General features: G+C 49.2%; 1 long non-coding RNA gene across 1 annotated transcript; it reads left to right on the top strand.

The window, feature by feature from the left end:
* The first annotated feature begins 836 nt into the window (after positions 1 to 836).
* LOC140698691 (uncharacterized) lies at positions 837 to 16,913 on the top strand. Its single transcript, XR_012076522.1, has 3 exons — positions 837 to 1,061; positions 12,725 to 12,866; positions 16,322 to 16,913. It is a non-coding gene; the product is annotated as an uncharacterized lncRNA (long non-coding RNA).
* The last annotated feature ends 1,894 nt before the right edge of the window (positions 16,914 to 18,807 follow it).

The raw sequence follows: 18,807 nt of genomic DNA, 5'->3' as shown, positions 1-18,807 counted from the left end.
CAGACAAAAATCATAGTTTGCCCCCACCCCCAATTATCTGAAGAACAAAAGGTCAGATTTCTTTAATTAGATTTCCTATTTTAGCTTTTTTCAGTCTCCGGTGCTTCCTCGCAAGGCAGGTGCTGGGACTGGTGTGTGCGGCCGGGATCAGCCGGGGCCTGGACTCACAGCTCTGTGCCTCCAGCCGCCTCCAGCCAGACATGCTCTCCTGGGGCATGGATCTGTGTGTGTGCGTGCGTGTGCCTGTGTGCACGCATGTGCACATGTGTGTGTTTAAGAAGATCTGATACCCTTTTCTGGGCAACAATTTGGAGGAAATTGGGGTGGGTGGGAAAGAAACCCTCTATTTTTTTAACTCGTGAGACTGAGCGATGCTGGGTGACCCCTCCCTGCATTTCTTGGACGTACATGATATCTTTGGCCGGGAGTGTGGGCAAGTCTACTGTTCGAGGTCTTTCATTTTGGCAGACTGGCTAACTGGGGTTCACGCAGAAATGTCCACATGTGCTCAACTTCCCCGGCAAGACTGGTGGCCCCTGAAGGCCCCTCAGAGGGCAGCTTCTGAGTGTGGTATTGATGGTAGGAGGTCTAGGGGGCCTCACAAGCCCCCTCAAATCCAGAGCTGGCACCAAAGCCGGGGTGAACTGCTTCTGGGGGAGGGTGGTCTTCTCAGGCCTTCAGAACTGGGCAAGGGCCTTGGGTCCGAGCTCCTCCACCCAAGAGTGACTCACTAAACTGCCCGGAGCTCCTTCTTTGAAATGGAGACGGTGGTGACCCTCGATGTTACTGTGGCCCCCCCTTTGTAACTGCTCCTTCCCTGTCCCGCTGGTGCTGCCGGGAGCTGCACAACCTCAGCTTCTTTCTTCTCCCGGATCACCTGGGGAGCCCCAGGAGCCCTCCCCAGGACCCATGGAATCCCCGCTGCCTGCCTGGTGACTGCGCAGGAGAGCCGGATCCGCCTGAGTCACGAGGCTGCTTTCTCCCCGGCACTGAGTCATTCTTAACAAGACCTTCTGACGGGCAAACGGCTGTCATCACCCAAGATTCATCTAAGCCTGCAGGTACGGCCTAGGGGAGGGGGGAAGCGCACAGGCTGAGGGAGGGAGGATCCTGCGGAGGAATCACGGGTTAGGATCCTGACTGCCTGAGGGCCAGGCCCACGTGGATATGCGAGTCAGGGGACAAGAGACAGCAGAGAGGTCGCTGGTGAGTCAGGGCGTTTCAGCACCAGTAAGAGTGACTCCTGGGACCCTAAGCTTTTTCTTTTTTTTTTTTTAATTGAAGTGTAGTTCATTTACAATGTTAGTTTCTGGGTACAGCAAATTGGTTCAGTTATATACATGTAACTTGAGTTATATACATATATTCTTTTTCAGATTCTTTTCCATTATAGGCTGTTACAAGATATTGAATATAGCTCCCTGTGCTATAGAGTGAATCCTTGCCATTTATCTATTTTATACATAGTGATGTATATCTGTTAATCCCAAACTCCTAACTTACCGTCTCTCCCTGCTTTTCCCTTTGGTAACCATGTTTGTTTTCTATGTCTATGAGTCTATTTCTGGTTTGTAAATAAGTTTATTTGTATCATTTTTTTTTCTGGATTCCCCATATAAGTGTTACCATATGGTATTTGTCTTTGACTTCCTTTACTTAATGTTATAATCTCCAGGTCCATCTATGTTGCTACAAATGGCATCACTGCATTCTTTTTTTATGGCTGAGTAATATTCATATATATGTATTTTATATATATATTTATATACACACACACACACACACCACATATTCTTTATCTATTCGTCAGTGGACATTTAGGATGCTTACATGTCTTGGATATTGTAAATAGTGCTGCTATGAACACTGGAGTGCATGTATCTTTTTGAATTAGAGTTCTCTCCAGATATATGCCCAAGAGTGGGGTTGCTGGATCATGTGGTAACTCTATTTTTAGTTTTTTAAGGAACCTCCATACTATTCTCCATAGTGGCTGCACCAATTTTCATTCCCACCAACAGTGTAGGAGGGAGTGTGACCTGACACGAATTACTGATAGAAACATACATCCAAAGGTATTGTATGTAGACGGGATCGAGATGCCATGGTGTATGTATACTGTGGAATGGTCCTCAGCCCTGAACGTGTACGGACTTGTGCAGCTCTCGGAATGGACTTGAAGAGTGTCCTTTGAAGTGACCTGGGCTTGAAAGAGCCAGCAAACTGCCGTCTGGTAGGGCCTAGATGTGCAGTCCGAGAGACAGTAACAGTGACACGAATGAACGGCTTTTCCTTTCTGACGCAGACGATGGCTGGCTGGAAGATGTGTCAGCACAGCTGAGTATCTGTGATGGTTGGGTTGCTGCAGTGTGTAGATTTATTTTGTGGTTGGTTATGTGACACTGAGAGTGATGTAAGTCTGAAAAGGTACAGCATTCATCCAATCTGAGAGCCCATGGTGAGTGCACACGTGTCTCATCTAAAACAAGTGCAGTGTATTGTTTCTATCGCACTTTCATAAGGTGCATGTGCAGGTCGACCATCACTTTTTCTCCACACCCTCTCCAGCATTGATTATGTGTAGACTTCTTAATGATGGCCATTCTGACCAGCGTGAAGTGGTACCTCATTGTAGTTTTGATTTGCATTTCTCTAACAATTAGCAGTATTGCACATCTTTTCATGTGCCTGTTGGCCATCTGGATGTCTTTGGAGAAATGTCTATTTATGGGACCCTGAGCTATGAGTCTCTTTAAAAGGTGATCATTATAAACCTGACCATCTTCATAAAGCCCTAACAACCAGCTGACAAATGTTCAGTCATATTAACCACTTTTTAACTTCAAAATCTCTTCCAGCATTAGTTCAGATTTTTCTCCTTGAGTCCTGTTTTATTTACCTGTCATATGTTACAGTTGTTGCCACTATCTGGTTTTCTATGCAGCAGCATAATCCTCTCTGGTGTCCCTTTTCTGGGTATGATATGATGTGGTAGAAGAACCATGGGCTTGGAGCCAGGACACCTGGTCTGAGCCCCCTGAAGCTTTAGGACCAGAGGGGGACCCTCCCATCTCTCCACCTGACCCTGCTGTCTCCTTTGGGAGGGAGGGGTGATAATCCGACCTTCTTCAAGGGTGTGGAGCCTAAGATAAAACCAGTGTGCATGAGATTAAAGCAAAAACCATCATGTATTCTGCAAAACTCATATTATTTTAGTAGTTCCCTCATCATTTCTGGATCACCAGGATCTCAGGTGGTTTCCAGCAGCTCACGCTTATAAACAGTGCTGTAGCTTAAAATTTTAAAAATTTATTATTAACTAATAGACCTTTTTTAGAGCGGTTTTAGGTTTACAGAAAAATGAATTGGAAGTGCAGAGTTCCCAGACACCCCTTCCCACTCCCTCCCACGGCTCCTCCTGTTATTAGCATGTGTCCAAGTGCTGTATTTGTTACAATCAATGAGCCACTATGGATACATTATTATTAACTAAAGACCTCATTTACATTAGGGGTCACTCTGCGTTGTACTTCGTATGGCTTTTGACAAATGCATAATGACATGTATTCACCATTTCAGAATCATGCAGAATAGTTTCACTGCCCTAGAAATCCACCGCTGTGGCATTTTTGCACAACGTCTCTGCAGTTCATTTGGTTTTTCAGGGACTTCACTGGAGTCCTAGCAAGGGGTATGACTACCTTTGTAATTTTCATCACACCTGGCCACTTTGCTAAACATCCAGGTTACATTTGTAGCACCCTGAAAATACAGAAATGTGTCTGTTCCCGTATGACTCCTTAATACTGGATTTAATTATTGTTCCTAGCTGGAGATTAAAGACTTTATTTTAGAATAACTTTTTATCATCAAAGCAATGAATGCTTATTCAGAATCCCAAGCATCCCTGTATTTATTCATTGAGCACCAGCTTATTAAGTGCCTGCTGGGTCAGGACCCCTTCTGGCTCTGGGGCTACATAATAGAACCAGGTGGCCATGGGTCATTGTCTCCAAGGAGTTCACGTTTGGGCAGGCAGGCCAGATGATAAGTAAGCAATTTTAAGATATGGCGGTTAGTGAGAAGTGCCCAGGGGTAAGGGGTGAAGGGGTACACCTGTGGTTTGCCACCTGAGTACTAGTTGGGACCACCCCCTCCCCCCAAACCATGGACTTTCAGATACATCTGGGAACCCATCTGGGATAGGCTGACTCAAAACCCAGGGCGTGAAAGCTTGCAGGCAGCTCTGGGTACATCCAGCACTGAGTCTCTCCAGGTGGACAAGTGCGAGAGGGGAAGTGGCTTTGGTTTCGGACAGGTTGGCAGAGAAGTCCTCTCCTGGGAGGTGCACTTGCGCAGGGAAGCTGGGAGGGGGGAGCGCTGGGACACAGGGAACGGCACTGCGGGCAGGGGAGCGCCTAGCAGAGCTCTGAGGCAAGCAGGGCTTTCTGGTTCCCACCCTGAGTGTTGGACTCCTGCGCCCTCTTCACTGTCGTGGACATGGAATTGCTTAGGGACCAGCCTGGAAGCAGGGAGAAAAGGGAAAAAGGAAGAAACCCACAGAGCTTCCTCCCACAACCAGAGCCTTAGGAGAGCCCCTTCCCCACTCCCGGAGGGCTCCCTGTCCACCCTGATGGGCGCCCTGGGGTGGCGGCTGGTTGAGTTCAGGCCACTGGTGGGAAGAAGAAATGGTCAGCTCCCCTTCGGTTGGGTGGGCCTCGAATTCTGGCCTTTTTTCCTGGTCGCCCACCTGCCGCCGTTTACTTTCCAGAGCGCTCGTGAATTCTGTCCAGGTTTTATAGCTGCGCTTAGTGGGAGAGACAGGACGGAAATGGGCAGGTGTTACTTTTGTCCCTGTTTACAGATGAGAAAGTGGAACTGAACGGAACATGTCTGGGACATTCACAGGGCTTAAGAGGGGGCCTGCTGGACCTGAGCCAGGGCTGGACCCCTTGAGCTGCTGGCCCCCAGCCCCATCACCCCCTGCCTACCTGCTCCACCCTAATTTATTTCAACAGGCTCCTGCTATCAGACATGTAGGCTGGTTCTGTTTGTAATATGATGAAATATGACAGAATTCCATACACACAAGTCTTTGAGCACATCTCTGTTTCTGGAAGTGGACTTGTTGGGTCTAAGAGTGTGAACACCTTTAAGGCTTCAGTTAGAAAATGAGCACGTGTTAGGAAGCGTTCAGCAGGATGTCTTTGCTGTCCTCAGGTGTCCTCGGTGACCTGCCCCTCGGGGTGGTCCTCTGGGGTGAGGGGGTGAATGCTGGGGATTGACTTGAGCACACTGGACCCTGGGTGGGGAGTACTCCAGCCTAGGGTCCACAGTCCAGCGAGACCCTGCAGGGGAGGGGTGTACCCGCCTTGCTTTGGGCGTGGCTTTTGCACCTGGAGCCCCTGCTGGGGCGGGGTGCCCCCAAAGCCCTGGGCTATCGGCTCCCAGCCACCCTGCACGTAGCTGGTTCAAAAGTTGTTGTCCTAATTTGACCCTTTTGTGTGTCACCCCTAACTTACTAAGCCCCACATCTGCATAAATTTCCTTTTAGTATTGAAAGGTCATTGCTATATTTGTCTTCTCCCCAAATGAGGCAAGAACCTTCTCACCTCCCCGTGGTCTCACTCTGGCCTTCCCACCCCTGCCCCCCGACATCTGCTCACGCAGTTGTATCTGGAGTTTATTCCCACATCAGTCTGCATAGTGGGCACTGCTGGTGCCCCCCAAGGGCCCTTCAGAGGGCTGAGAGCTGCCTGCTAACAGCTCCCAGGCCCCCACGGTCTGCCTCGCCCTGGACGGCCTTTGGCCAGTGACTGACCACCGGTGAGCTGGTCAGAGCTGGACTCCAGCCGCTCCCTGCCTTTCCGGCCCAGTCCTGCCTCCCTCGCTCCCCTGAGCCCTGCAACCCCTTCACGAGAGCCCCTGCCAGGCTCTGCTGCCGGGAACTTGGCCTGAGGCACGAGGAACATAATATTTTGGACTCATGGCTAATTTTGACCACATTTGTTTCTTTTGCTGAATTTTACACTGATCCTCACTTATTCTATCCTCCTGCCTTCTTCTGGGTTTTTCTTCTTCCTGCCGGAGTAAACGCCTCAAAGATTTTCTCAAATAGGACCCTGTGGAATAAGTTCCTTGAAATCATGTATGTATGAGAATAATGTCACTTCCTCTGTAAGTTATTTAGTTTTTCGTCACGAAGCTCACTGTTCTAGGTTAAAATGCTTTTCCTTCAGAATATTCAAGCGGTTCTCCGTCGTCCCTCTGACAGCCCCGGTGAGAGTTTGGTTTTGTTCTGTGGTAGGTGCCGTGGGCTGAGTCGTGTGCTCTAGAAAGGCACGCTGAGGCGCTGGCCCCTGGCTCCTGTGCGTGGGCCCGTGTTTGGAAGGAGTGTTGCTGCAGGTGCGGCTAGCTAAGAGGCGGCCAGACTGGAGTGAGGTGGGCCCGAGTCCAGTACGACTGGTGTCCCTGTAGGACAAGGAGAGGAGACATGGACACACCGGGACCCGCCGTGTGATGATGGAGGCAGAGATGGGGTGGGGCCTCTCCAGCCAGGGACCCCCAAGGATGGCCAGCAACCCCCGGAAGCTGGCGGAGAGGCCCAGGACACAGTGGCCCCCTAGAGCCTTCAGGGGGAGCCTGGCCCTGCTCCGCTGTTGGTCTCGGACTCCTAGAACTATGAGAGGAGACACCTCGGTTGTCGGAAGACAGCCAGGCGGTGCCGCTTCATGCGGGCGGCCTGGGTAAACGAACACAGTGGGTAATCCACATTTTCCTTTTGGAGATTTGAAATTTCACTTTCTTCCAACCCTTATCTTCTAAGTATTACTATCAGCAGGGTGATACTGTCTCCCTGGGGGTTGGAGAAAAGGCCTAATGGAGGTGGTTGGGGAGAATTTTAGGAAGACAGAAACTTCTAGTGTGCACAGGGCTCACCAGCCTCGCCTCCCACTCTCAGCCCCGCTCTCACTTCCTTCTGGGCGCTTCTCTTTGGGGGGAAGCCAGCTGCAAACAACTGCCCTCGGGATGCTCAGCTGGTCAGAGCCTCAGGGAACGCCCCCGGTGGGCGCGAGGCCCCCCACCGAGGAAGGGGGTATGGGTGGGCAGGGATGCTCGGGTCCGGGCACAGTGGTTGTTTTGCTCTGCACTCGCTGTCTTGCGGCGGGGGGTCCTGAGTACCCCAAATTCCCTGCACGGCTCCTGGTCCTCAGCTGAGCAGTGCCAGTCGGGGGGTGGGGATCTGGGAGGGGTCTGCTCTGATGGTTTCTGGAGGAGAGAAGGAGCCACAAGTCGAAGGTGCCTTCCCAGCCCCTACGTGGGACCCCCGGGACTTGATGGCTTCTCCTACCTGCCCCTCACCCCACCCTCCAACACCCACCCGGGCCCACCTCCTATTTTTTCAGCATTGAAGAGGCCCTGAGACCCACCACGTTCTTTTATCAGCTGTTTGATCTCAGTGGGTGGTTCTGAGGAGGCACCTGGCTGCCCCCCCAGTTCTCCACTTCGTGTGGACATCACAAAGCTCTTTGAACAAATCAAGAATTTCACTCCCAGCCTCCTGTGTTCTGAGATGTACTCAGATTCTTGCCTGGATTTCTCTTCTGTTTACTCTGTGATGCTGACGGGGGAGGAGGGGGAAATGGGGGGCCCACATCTTACCAGAGGCTGCGTGGGGGCAGGGAGGGGCAGCGGCGGGTGGGGACTGCAGTGGATTCAAGGAGAACCAGCGTTCAAGGCCCCAGGAAGGAGCTGGGGCCACTGTCAGAATTTTGCACAGGAAAAGCCAAGAGCAGTGGGCCAAGAAAGGACGTGTCTTCGAGGACCCCCGGGGGGTGTGAGCCGCAGGTGGCGTGGTGAGGCCCTGGGGCAAGTGGCTGGGGTTTTACATCAGCACCTGTTTCCTCGCAGATTAGCAGGAAATGGTGAGCACTGTCGGGATGGAGAGGACCCGGGGCCTCATCTGTCGGGGAGAAGCCTCCTTGCTGGAGAGGCCGAGCTGTGGCTGCCCTCCCCGCGCCGAGGGACCGCGCCTGCTCTGGGCGGCCCTGGGCTGTCGGAAGGAAGCCTAGACTTTGGACAGAACAGCCCGTGGTCCAGGAATCCGGAAGGTTCTGGCTCTCTCTGGGACGGTGTGGTCAACTGAAATTTGCAGACCATCCTCAGACCTCATTCATGCCAAATGAGCACCGCAAGATTTTTGGATGGTGCCAGTCAGGCACTTGGCTCTGTGGGGTGTGGGTGTCAGGGTGGGAGGGATGGTGTCTGTGCACGTGCACCAACGACTTCTCCCTGCAGATCACCCGGGAGGCAGCCAGGCTCTCGGGGCGTGACCTGCGTGGCCGGCTTCCCAACCCTCACCCTGTTCCTGCTCGGTCTGGGGACCCTGTCTGTCCAGTGTGTGTGTGTTGAGGACCTGTTTTTTGGCAAGTCAGGGGCTGGGCACCTGCTGGGGGTCACGGAGGTAGAAGAGACGCACCTTGTGCCCATTTTTGACTTATTATCCAGATAGCATTTTGGGGAGTCCCTCCCATCTGTCTACCAGTGAGTGTCAGGTTCTCCAGAGAAACAGAACAAATAGAATGTGCATATTTCTCTCTCTCTCTATATATATAATATAATATATAATATAATGGTTTATATATATATAGAGAGAGAACAGATATTTATAGCACAGATTCCTATGATTCATAAATTTTATATATATATATATATATCTATCTATCTCCAACTATCTGTTCTTCTTGAAATCAAAAATCTAAAATCTGCAGGGCAGAACAGCAGTCTGGAGACACAGGGAGGAGATGATATTGCAGCTTGAGTCCAGAGGTAGCCTAGAGGCAGAATTCTCTCTTATTCAAGGAACCTCAGCCTCTTCTCTTAAGGCCTTTGACTGCTTGGACGAGGCCCACCCACATTATGGAGGGAAATCGACTTTACTCCAAGGCTACTGATTTAAATGTGAATCACACCTGAAAAAATACCTTCACAGCCACATCTGTGTTTGACCTAACTTGGTTTTACTGTAGCCCAACCAAGTTGACACATGAGATTAACCATCATAACAAGTAACCATTAAAAAAGTTGAATGCAACAAAGGCATGCCTGGGCTGGGGGGGCGTGGGGGCGTGAGGTCTCAGTTTCCCTGGGTACTGGGAAGAGCCACTTGGAAGAGGGGTGACACTTGGAGGGGGGTCTCAGGAGGCCTGACAGGCCTCCATCCTTCATTCCCAACCCTTGCCTTTGGCTGGGCCACCGAAGAGCTGGGAATGGGGAGACCCTGAGGCTTGCTGTTGTGGGTGAGGGGCCCGCCGGTTCACGTGCAGCTGTGCTGTGCTCAGGGAATCCACAGTGGTCCCCTTGCTGGGCTCTTGAGACTTGAGGGCTGAGATTCCAGGATCCTGAGCCCTGGTCAAGCTCTTTGCAGAAGCATCGAGGCCCTCTGTAGGGATACACAGAGTGCAACCCTGGCTGCAGACGTAGTCAGGGTAGGACTGGTGGAAAGCTGCCCTCTCCCCCAAAGCCCGGCCATTTTCTGCCAGCTCTCCTGCCTTCCCAGGGGCTGGAAGGCCAAACTCTTGGGGGTCGGGGGGAGGGGAAGGGGTAATAACTGGACTGACGGATAGCACATTAGCCTGCGTGGGGGCCTCATTTCTGTTCCAGCATCTTCCCCAGCAAGTCTCCAGATGCCCAAATCCAGAAAGATGGAAAACCTTGTTTAGAGGCAAAGTGTGGTGCCGGTGTTCTCCCCCAGGAGCCGGCTGTGGGTTCGCACACGTGTGCAGAGAAAACGTTCTGGTTTTCTGTGTCGGCTCTCACTGTGCTATTTGGAGTCTGTCCAACACCTTCCCAGTGAAGTTCCATTTTCCACTCATCCCCCCACGCTGTCCGAAAGGGCCAGAGCTCCCCAAGCTGTAGGGTAACGTGTTTGTCGTCTTTGAGGGTTAAGACACTCGCTAAGCACTTAGCCCTTGAGTGGAGACGCTACGTCACAGCACGAGTGGCAGCAGGGCCCTGGCTGGGGGCTGTCCGTGTCGCCAGAGGCAAGTCAGCTGCCAGTGCTCACTGGCCAGGAGTCAGCTCCCCCGAGGGATGTCTGCGCAGGGCGGGGAGGGAGGACCACACAGCTAAGCTGGCCTGGTATGTCCTGAGTTCAGGGTCAACTGAGAGGAGCATCCAGTATCCGCATGACTAGCCCGCCTAGGGGCGTCTTCCACCCCCTGAAACATCTTCAGGTCTGTGATGAGGGGGGTGGATGGGTGGATTGCTACTTACATCTACAAAATGACAATTATTCGTGAGAAAGACCCCAATGTCAGGAGCCTGCGGTCTTACTGTCTGTGCTCTGGGTTAAGTGTGGGCCTTGGGATGCAAGTGGCTGGGTGGGCAGTGGGTGGACCAATGCAGAGAGAGGAATCTCTACCATGTTCTGGAGCCTTCTTGAATCTGTGACCACCCTTAACAACCCCCAGAGAAGAAATCCTTGTTCTCCTCAGAATTATGTTCTGTGATCTCTGAATGAGCAATATTTTCATTTTTGGTGGATTGTGGCTCAACGTCTGGAATGTTTACCTGGACTCCTCCCTGGGAGTGGGACAACCTTGCCCGGGCCCCCCCGGGTGGGTCGTCCTGCGGCCGCAGTGGGCGGTGGGGCCCCAGCAGCTCCTCGGATTACTGACGCTGTGTCCCACTGAGGTTGTTGGAACAGGTAAATGATGACACTTCCAGGAGAACAGCCTACGAAGGAGTACAGAATGCATCCCTGTATCCAGTTCGCACCCCCAAACCAGGGTGCTGGGGCTCCGGGAAGGGCACCCACTTCAGCTTCTTTAACCAGTGCTCATCTTTCAATGTGGCCATTCTAACATCATTCTGAGAAACAACCCTCGAATGAGGAGAGCTGGTCTGGGTCCTGCTTCTGCTGTGAAGGATCTCGGAGAAGTTACGTGACCTCCCTGAGCCTCAGTCTCCTCTTCTATGAAGGAGCAGCGAATCCCTGAATCGTGATGCCATTGGGAGAATTAGACAAGAGAATGTGTGTGGCATAAGAGAAATGGATGGAAATGTTACAAGAGGTTATGATGATGATGGTCTAATCTCCTCTGATATTATAACTTCAATATTTTTTAGAAAGCTTTTCCTTCTGTGAATAGAAATCTGCCCCTTATGTCTCACACTCGGTAGATCTAGCTTGCATCTTTGGAACAAAAGAAAGCCACTCCTACCTCCTCTTCCAAGTCACCACCCTCTTAAAGATCTTGGATTTGGCAAGTGCTTTTTGTGGGTCCATCTCCTGCATCCCACGTTAGACACACTCAGTTCTTTTCCACCGTCCCCCAAACCATATGGTTTCAGTGCCTGACACCACCTTAGTTTCATTGCCTGGACACTCTTGGATCCTACAACTGTCTTAAAAAGTTTGTCCAGAAGGGGAGCTAATATTCCAAATTGATGTAGCATAAAAAGAGGGCTCGGTCCAACTGTGTTTTTGCAGCCCTTTATTGTGTCTTCTCCCTCTTGTTAAAGCAGAGATCTTTTCTATGGTCCATCTTTTCTGTTGGAACTTTACCAATGCCTCGTAAAGTTGGCTGCATAGATTGGATGAGTAATATATGTCATGGACAATAATAATAATTCTCTTCAAGAGTGTGGTGAGCTGAAGCTGGCTTATACCCTTTTCTGAGAACCAATTGTTAAATAATCAGAATTTTTTGAGGGATCTGGTTGTTAAACTGTTGCTGCCTTGGAACAGCCACGGTGGGAGCATTTACACCCTGGAAACTGGCAAAGGCTACAAGCCGCGATTTTGACTTCCCTCTCAAAGAGATGGTTTACCAGCAGCACACAGATGAGAAAAACCTGTCACTCATTCCTGGAGAAAAATGAGGAAGACACAGAGGATAAGATTTTTTTTGCTTTCTGGAATATATGTATTTTTCTCAATAAAGAATAAAAGCCACTCTGGGTTAAAGGTGGGCAACTGACAGTAATCATAATATTCTGAGGCGCACGTGTAATTGAAACGTAACCTCCCCCCGCCCGCAGCACGGAGGCTTTGGTTCAGCCAGGAAATTTTGCTGAGAGAATGTAAGGCTGCAGACACTCGGGCTGTGACCCCGCAGGTCTTCCTGTCATTATTTTAGACACTTCTTTACTTTAAAGAAACTGGGCCGAGAATGTGAAATTCAGCTAATGTTCAAGTTTAGTTTTCTGAAAATAACTTGCCACTTGGGAAGGTGGTGAAGAGTGTTGATCTCAGCTGCTTGGCTGAACTTCCTTGTAAAGTTTTAACTTCACCAAGCCCAAGTCTAGGCACAGTGTTTCTTAAGGGCTAATTCGTTCTGTGGGTGTTCCTTAGGTTCTGGAATTTCAGGGTTCCAGCCCTAAATTATTCCTTTAGGGAGAACCAGCCCCTCGTGAGAGGCCTCACGCGGCGGAGCTTGGCTGATATGCAAAACATTGAAAGACTTAATTTTTTTCTTTTCCAAATAGATTCAACTTCAGTAAACCTTAAGCCAAGCCTCTTGCAGATGGCAGACAGCTTAATTGCTGTGGTTAAACTCGTCTGACATTTTTTGGGAAAACTTTGGGTGCTAGAATAATCCATCGGACCCAGAGAAAATAGCTTCCAACCCACACAGAGACCGGCATATGGATCAGCCTCTCAGTGCGGTGGCTGAAGCTTTGTCCGAGGATGTTCTATTTTTCTCCCTTCCCTTTTCAGGCTTGCTTGATCGGCTTGCAAGTCCAGCATGTATCATTTGGGCAGCGAATCAAGAGAGACCCAAGATGAAATGAATCAGCATCGCTGTTTCTGCCTGCACCCCATCTGTGTTCCGGGAGCATCTGAGAGGGGGGATGACAAGGTCAGTTGACTGTATTCATGTATTAGCTTCATTTATTTATTGACTTATTTTTTAAAATTTGCAGGCACCGTATGCCTCTAGGTAGTTCACATCATGGGTACCTGATGGCATAAGCTGTGAATTGCAAGAGACATCACATCTTTCTGGAGTGCCACCCATATGGTGGGCACGTCCGAGGCTCTATTCTCTTGGAAAATTCATTTTCTGCCTCTGTGTCAATAAGGGGTATCTTCTAAGTGAAAGATTTCTGCTTCAACTAGAATTTATAATTTGAGGACTCAGAAAATATTCAGCATGGGAGTTTGAGATTTGCAAATACTATTATATATAAAATAGATAAAAACCCAAATTTCTTCTGTAGAGCACAGGGAACTATATTCAATATCTTGTGTAACCTATAATGAAAAAGAACATGAAAACAAATTCATGTATGAACGTGTATGACTGAAACATGCTGTGCACCAGACACTGACACATTGTATACTTCAATGAAACAAAAAGGTGATTGCACCCAAGATTCCTGCCATCTTAATGGCAAAGTCAAAGACAAAACCCAGAGGAAGATGTCCTTGTTTCCTTTAAAAACCAAGGGCTGTGGGGTTTGATTACATTTTTATAAACCGTGTTTATAAACACTTGCAAACACCCGAGAGCACGAACAGTCAACCCATGTTTGTACTATAAATGGATTTGTTTTAACCAGTTCCCTTATGTGTGTCACTGTGTAGATGGATGACAGTGCTTGGCTTTGACCCCAGCTTCTCAGAATCAAGTGTGCACAGTCACTGGGCCACTGCAGATGTCCTGTGTCACCTCGGACACGCGGCGGGAAGAAAGAATCCAGGGTTGGGGTGGCGCCTGGTGGGCGCAGTGGGACCTGGCCCTGAGCCCAGAGGAGGAGCTGAGGCGGGAAACAGGAGATTTAAGTGGCGGTCATTGGACATTTGGCCGGATTTGTTCACAGAGTGGGCAGGACACCCTCGAGGACCCCCAGGCAAGGGCACAAGGGCACAAGGGTGGGCTGTCATCAGCAGGGTAGGATGGGCTCTGAGAAAGCGTGTGGCCCAAGCTGGTGTCCGGAGTTGGGGGGAGCGATTAGCAATGTTTGTCCAGCTCATGGGCCTCATCAGAGCCGTTTGGAAGATGAACACCCCTGCCCTCAGATCACTAGAGGGGGTTGTTCATGCGGATCACAGGCAGTGATCCACATCCAAGGGCTCTGAGAAAGACGTGACTGAAACCATATTACACCCACTCACGTGCTGTAGACAGGGAGGCTTTGTAATTGTGCTCAATTTGGAGGTGGAAACGTCGAGGCTCAGAGAGCCCATTGGATCGCCCAGCTGGCACCTCAGTGCATCTCAGCTCAGGAGACAGACCACGGGACATCCTCACTTTATCTTCCTCTTTTCCTCATTGCCCATTCTGGGCCGCCTCCATCAAGGCTGCTGTTTAACCAGTTGTCATTTGTTTCATTAAATACATTCAAGTGTTTTTCTCTTACAAGAGCCATCCCTGCTTGGACACGTTCCTCTCACAAAATACCTTGGTGGTTGCTGGTGATCTGCTTGCCTTCCCTTTACCTTCACCAAGAAAATAAAAGATTGAAGTCCCTTTGCAGAAGAGAAACTTTCCATTTATGAGCTTAAAAGGGTTCATTGTCATTAGGAAGTTTCGGGCTGCCAGCTACAGAGAATCCTAGTGAAAAAGGCTTAAATACCAAAAAACGACGTAGTAAAGTCCAGATGCAGCACTTCTGGATTCAGTGGCTCAACGATGTCATTCAGGACTAGGATCCCTTCCTTCTTTGAGTTGTGTCCTCCTTCACCTTGTTCTCTTCTGGTCAAAAGATGGCTGCTGCTGCTCCAGCCATCACCTCAACACACAGACCATTTAGAAGCAGCCCCATTTCCCCTCACATGACTTTCTTTATCAAAGAGGAAAATGTTTTCTAGATACCTCTGCTGTTCCCCAGGTTTCCTCCAGCTCACTCACATGCTCAGTCAGGCCACACCCCCTCACTGGGGCGCTTGGTCCCCTGCACGCTGTACTGGGCAGGGGGCTCTTCCCTCAGTCTCATCTAGTTTCCCATCTCTGTGGCCCCTTCTTCTTTCGTCTCCTTTCCAGAGCTGAGGGTTGGAGTTCTCCTTGGGGTTTGCAGCCATCCCTCCTCTGTGCCTGGGGTTTTCTGGGCCTCCCAGGTATCTTTCTGGGTTCTTCAAGGCCCTGGACCCAACCACAGAGGTGTGGGCCACAGGGGTCCGTTTGCACTTCCTCCTGCTCTCTCTTCTCCTGTCTCTGACTCCCTGGGTCACATGACACAGGAGCTGGGTTTCTGACATTTTCAATTTCATGTTCTTCTCTTAACAGTAGCTCGGTCACCATAAGGGAAGGGGGATCCTCCCTTCCCCAGGAAGCATCTCGAAGATCTGACCCCTTCCGCTTTGAACTTAGAAAATCCTCCTTCTCAGTAGGAACAGACTTTCAAGGGACAGTCCTGCTGAGATGCAGATATGCCACTTGGCAGCCAGAGCTGAGCTACTGAGTAAAGTAATTTGTGTAAAGCACGTAGGCGAGTTTCTGGCACGTCGGGACCCCTCGTGGGAAGTAGCTGCTGACGTGATGGTGATTATGAGTGAGAACCCCTGGGCTTCAGTGTCACAGTCAGTCCTGCCCTGAGGTCCGGACGAGAAGGGCCTCACCTTGGCTTCCTCGTGGGGCCAGGAGACTGTGGGCCGAGCCTGGCCCCCGCTTCTAGACCATGCTCCCGGTGCCAGGGGCTCTGGAATTCCCTCCCTGGTGGTCCCAAGACTGCTTCTGCCCGGGGTTGCCCTTCCCAGGGTGAGCCTGTGGCAGACCCAGCGGCTGGCTGCAGATTGGCTGTTTGTGGGATGAGTGATGGACATGCGAATGAGCTGCACATCACAGTGCTGGAGGTTTCTCAGGGGTGGACAGAACCGGGTGAGGGGAGAGCGAGAGAGCGGATGCGGGTGGCCGCGGGCCAGTGGAGGGGCCAGCTCCTCCCACGCCACCCGATTCCAGAACTCCTGGGACTGTGAGTCATCTTAATTCATCTCGGGTTTTCCAGGCTGTTCTAAGGTCTATTTATCAAGGTGGACGGCTAGGGCACAACTTAACACTTTGTCCACTTGATTGATCACTTGTGAATATTTAAGTGTGTGGTTTGCAGGCCTCCATTGTTATTCGCCTCCAGGGCCCCCGAGCCGTGTAAGGGGTAGGCCTGATGGTAATGGTGTCCCTAAGCTGCCATTATTGAGGTGCCTTAACCATCGACAGAGCTGTCTCAGTTTATACTATCTTCTCCAATTGCTCTTACTTAACTTTTAAAACGACTGCAGGCGGGGGTTTTGCTTGGATCCCCACTTGACAGGACTGAATGCTCTGAAGCTAACACATCACGTAATCCCACCGTGTGGTTTACGTTTCTTTCCTAGAAGAAAAATGACCGAGGCTGCGCACACACGGGGCCAGCGAACACCCAGCGCTGGGAGTTCCTCCGCGCGGCAGACCGTCCTCCCTGGTCCTAAGGAACAGAGAGCTTTGTTTCTTTGATAGATATGCTCTCACAGCTGCCATCCTTCATGTGCCTCCTAATGGCCTTTGGAAATGTCACCTCCTAACAAGGATTGGACGCTTGGCAAGAAAACCTCTGCAGAGATGCTTGTGCTCAGGGCCGCTCCAGTTCTGCCACAGGCGGAAAATCACAGAACGTGGTTCCCGCTCTCCTCGGTGAGGAGAACGGAGGAGGAAATGCAGAACAAGAGAGTATGTGTTTTTAAAAAATGTACTTCTCAACAATTTTAATTAAAAAAATTAATAGGAAATGTATTCACACGGCTCAAAATTAATAAACCACAGAAGGGTCTTCCCTCAACACGAACCCTCCACCTACCCAGTTTTCTTTGTCGTCAACAATCAGTCTTACTCATTTCTTCTGGAGATATTTTATGTATGTAGATTTTATACATATTATATATACATGCAAATATATGTATGTATATTTTATGTATAAGTAAGTCAATAATATACGTGTACATTTATATATAATATACAACCGCATTTCTTCTCCCTTTTACACAAGTGGTAATACACTTAAAAAATAGACTTTAGACTTCTTTTTATTGAGTTATAGTCAGTTTACAATGTTGTGTCAATTTCTGGTGTACAACACAATTTTTCAGTCATATATGAATATACATATATTCATTTTCATGTTCTTTTTCACTGTGAGCTACTATAAGATCTTGGCTATATTTCCTTGTGCTATACAGTATAAACTTGTTTATCTATTCTATATATACCTGTCAGTATCTATAAATCTCAAACTCTCAGTCTGTCCCTTCCCATCCCCCTCCCCCCGGCAACCATAAGTCTGTATTCTATGTTTGTGAGACTTTAGACTTTTTAATTGAAGTTTAGTTGGTTTCCAATGTTGTGATTTTTTCAGGTGTATAGCAAAGTGATTTGGTATATATATATATATATATATATATATATATATATATATATATTCTTTTTCAGATTCTTTTCCATTATAGGTTATTACAAGATATTGAATATAGTTCCCTGTGCTATACAGTAGGTCCTTGTTGTTTATCTATTTTATATATAGTAGTTTGCATCTGTTAATCCTAAACTCCTGATTTATCCCTCCCCCTCTTTCCCTTTTGGTAACCATAAGTTTGTTTTCTATGTCTGTGTCTGTTTCTGTTTTGTAAATAAGTTCATTTGTATCATATAAATATCATATGATATTTGTCTGACTTATTTCAATTATTATGATAATCTCCAAATCCAACTACGTTGCTGCAAATGACATTATTTCATTCTTTTTTATGGCTGAGTAATATTCTACACACACACCACATCTCCTTCATCCATTCATCGGTCAGTGGGCATTTAGGTTGCTTCCATGTCTTGGTTCTTGCAAATAGCGCTGCTATGATCATTGGGGTGCATGTATCTTTTCCAATTAGAGTTTTCATCAAAATAGACAGTTTTTAAGGTAGTTTCCAGTTCACAACAAAACTGAATGAAACTCTGTGTACTCTCCGTCCCCACACACCTACAGCCTCTCCCGTTATCAACATCCCCCACCAGAGCGGTACATCTGTTACAACTGCTGACCCGACGTTGACTCATCGTCACTTGGAGTCCCTGGTTTACATGGGGCTCACCCTTGGTGCTATATGTCTATGGGTTTAGAAAAATGTTTGACATGTATCCATCATGAGAGCAGCATACCAAATAGTTTCACTGCCTTAAACATCCTCTGAGAGCACATATTTTAATACTTAACCATGTGGGGAGTCTGCAGCACAGGCTGGAAAACTTCCTCTGTAAAGGGCTGGATGGTGAGCATGGGCCACACCGTCTCGGCCTCAGATCCCCAGTCCTGCTGTTGTTGCAGGAAAGCTGCCCCAGACAGCACATGAGCGAGTGGGCGTGTGCTTCAGCGAATCTTTATTATGGATGCTGTAATTTGAATTTCATATACTTTCAACCTGTCATGAAATATCATGTTTCTTTGGGTTTTTCCCCATTTCTTTAAAAAGATAACGCCTAAGCTTGCTGGCTGTGCAGAGACGAGTGGCGGGCTGGGTTTGACTTGAGGCCTGCGGTTGCTGACCCCCTAGTTGAGAGCAGTTTCTCTTAAATTGCTTAGTAGAGCAAAATTTCTTCGTGGGCGGTCAGCAGGCATGCAGAAAGGTAAGTCTGGGAACCACCATAGGCTCTGTGTGTCCTTCTTAGAGAGTCGTGGTGCACGTGAGCATCACAAAGGCTCTGAGCAGTCCTGCAGTGACATGACCTTGGCAACACTTTCCTGCTGTTTAGTTGGAGCAGCATTTCCCAACTTGGTCATGAGAACCTTCCTCCTCCTCCTCGGCCTCCTCCTTCAGCACAGAATAGGTATGAACTT

The sequence above is a fragment of the Vicugna pacos genome, chromosome 1 (assembly GCF_048564905.1).
Source record: "Vicugna pacos chromosome 1, VicPac4, whole genome shotgun sequence".
NCBI lineage: Eukaryota > Metazoa > Chordata > Mammalia > Artiodactyla > Camelidae > Vicugna > Vicugna pacos.
The sequence above is the reverse complement of the archived record's forward strand: the minus strand, read 5'-3'. Positions and strand labels throughout refer to the sequence as shown.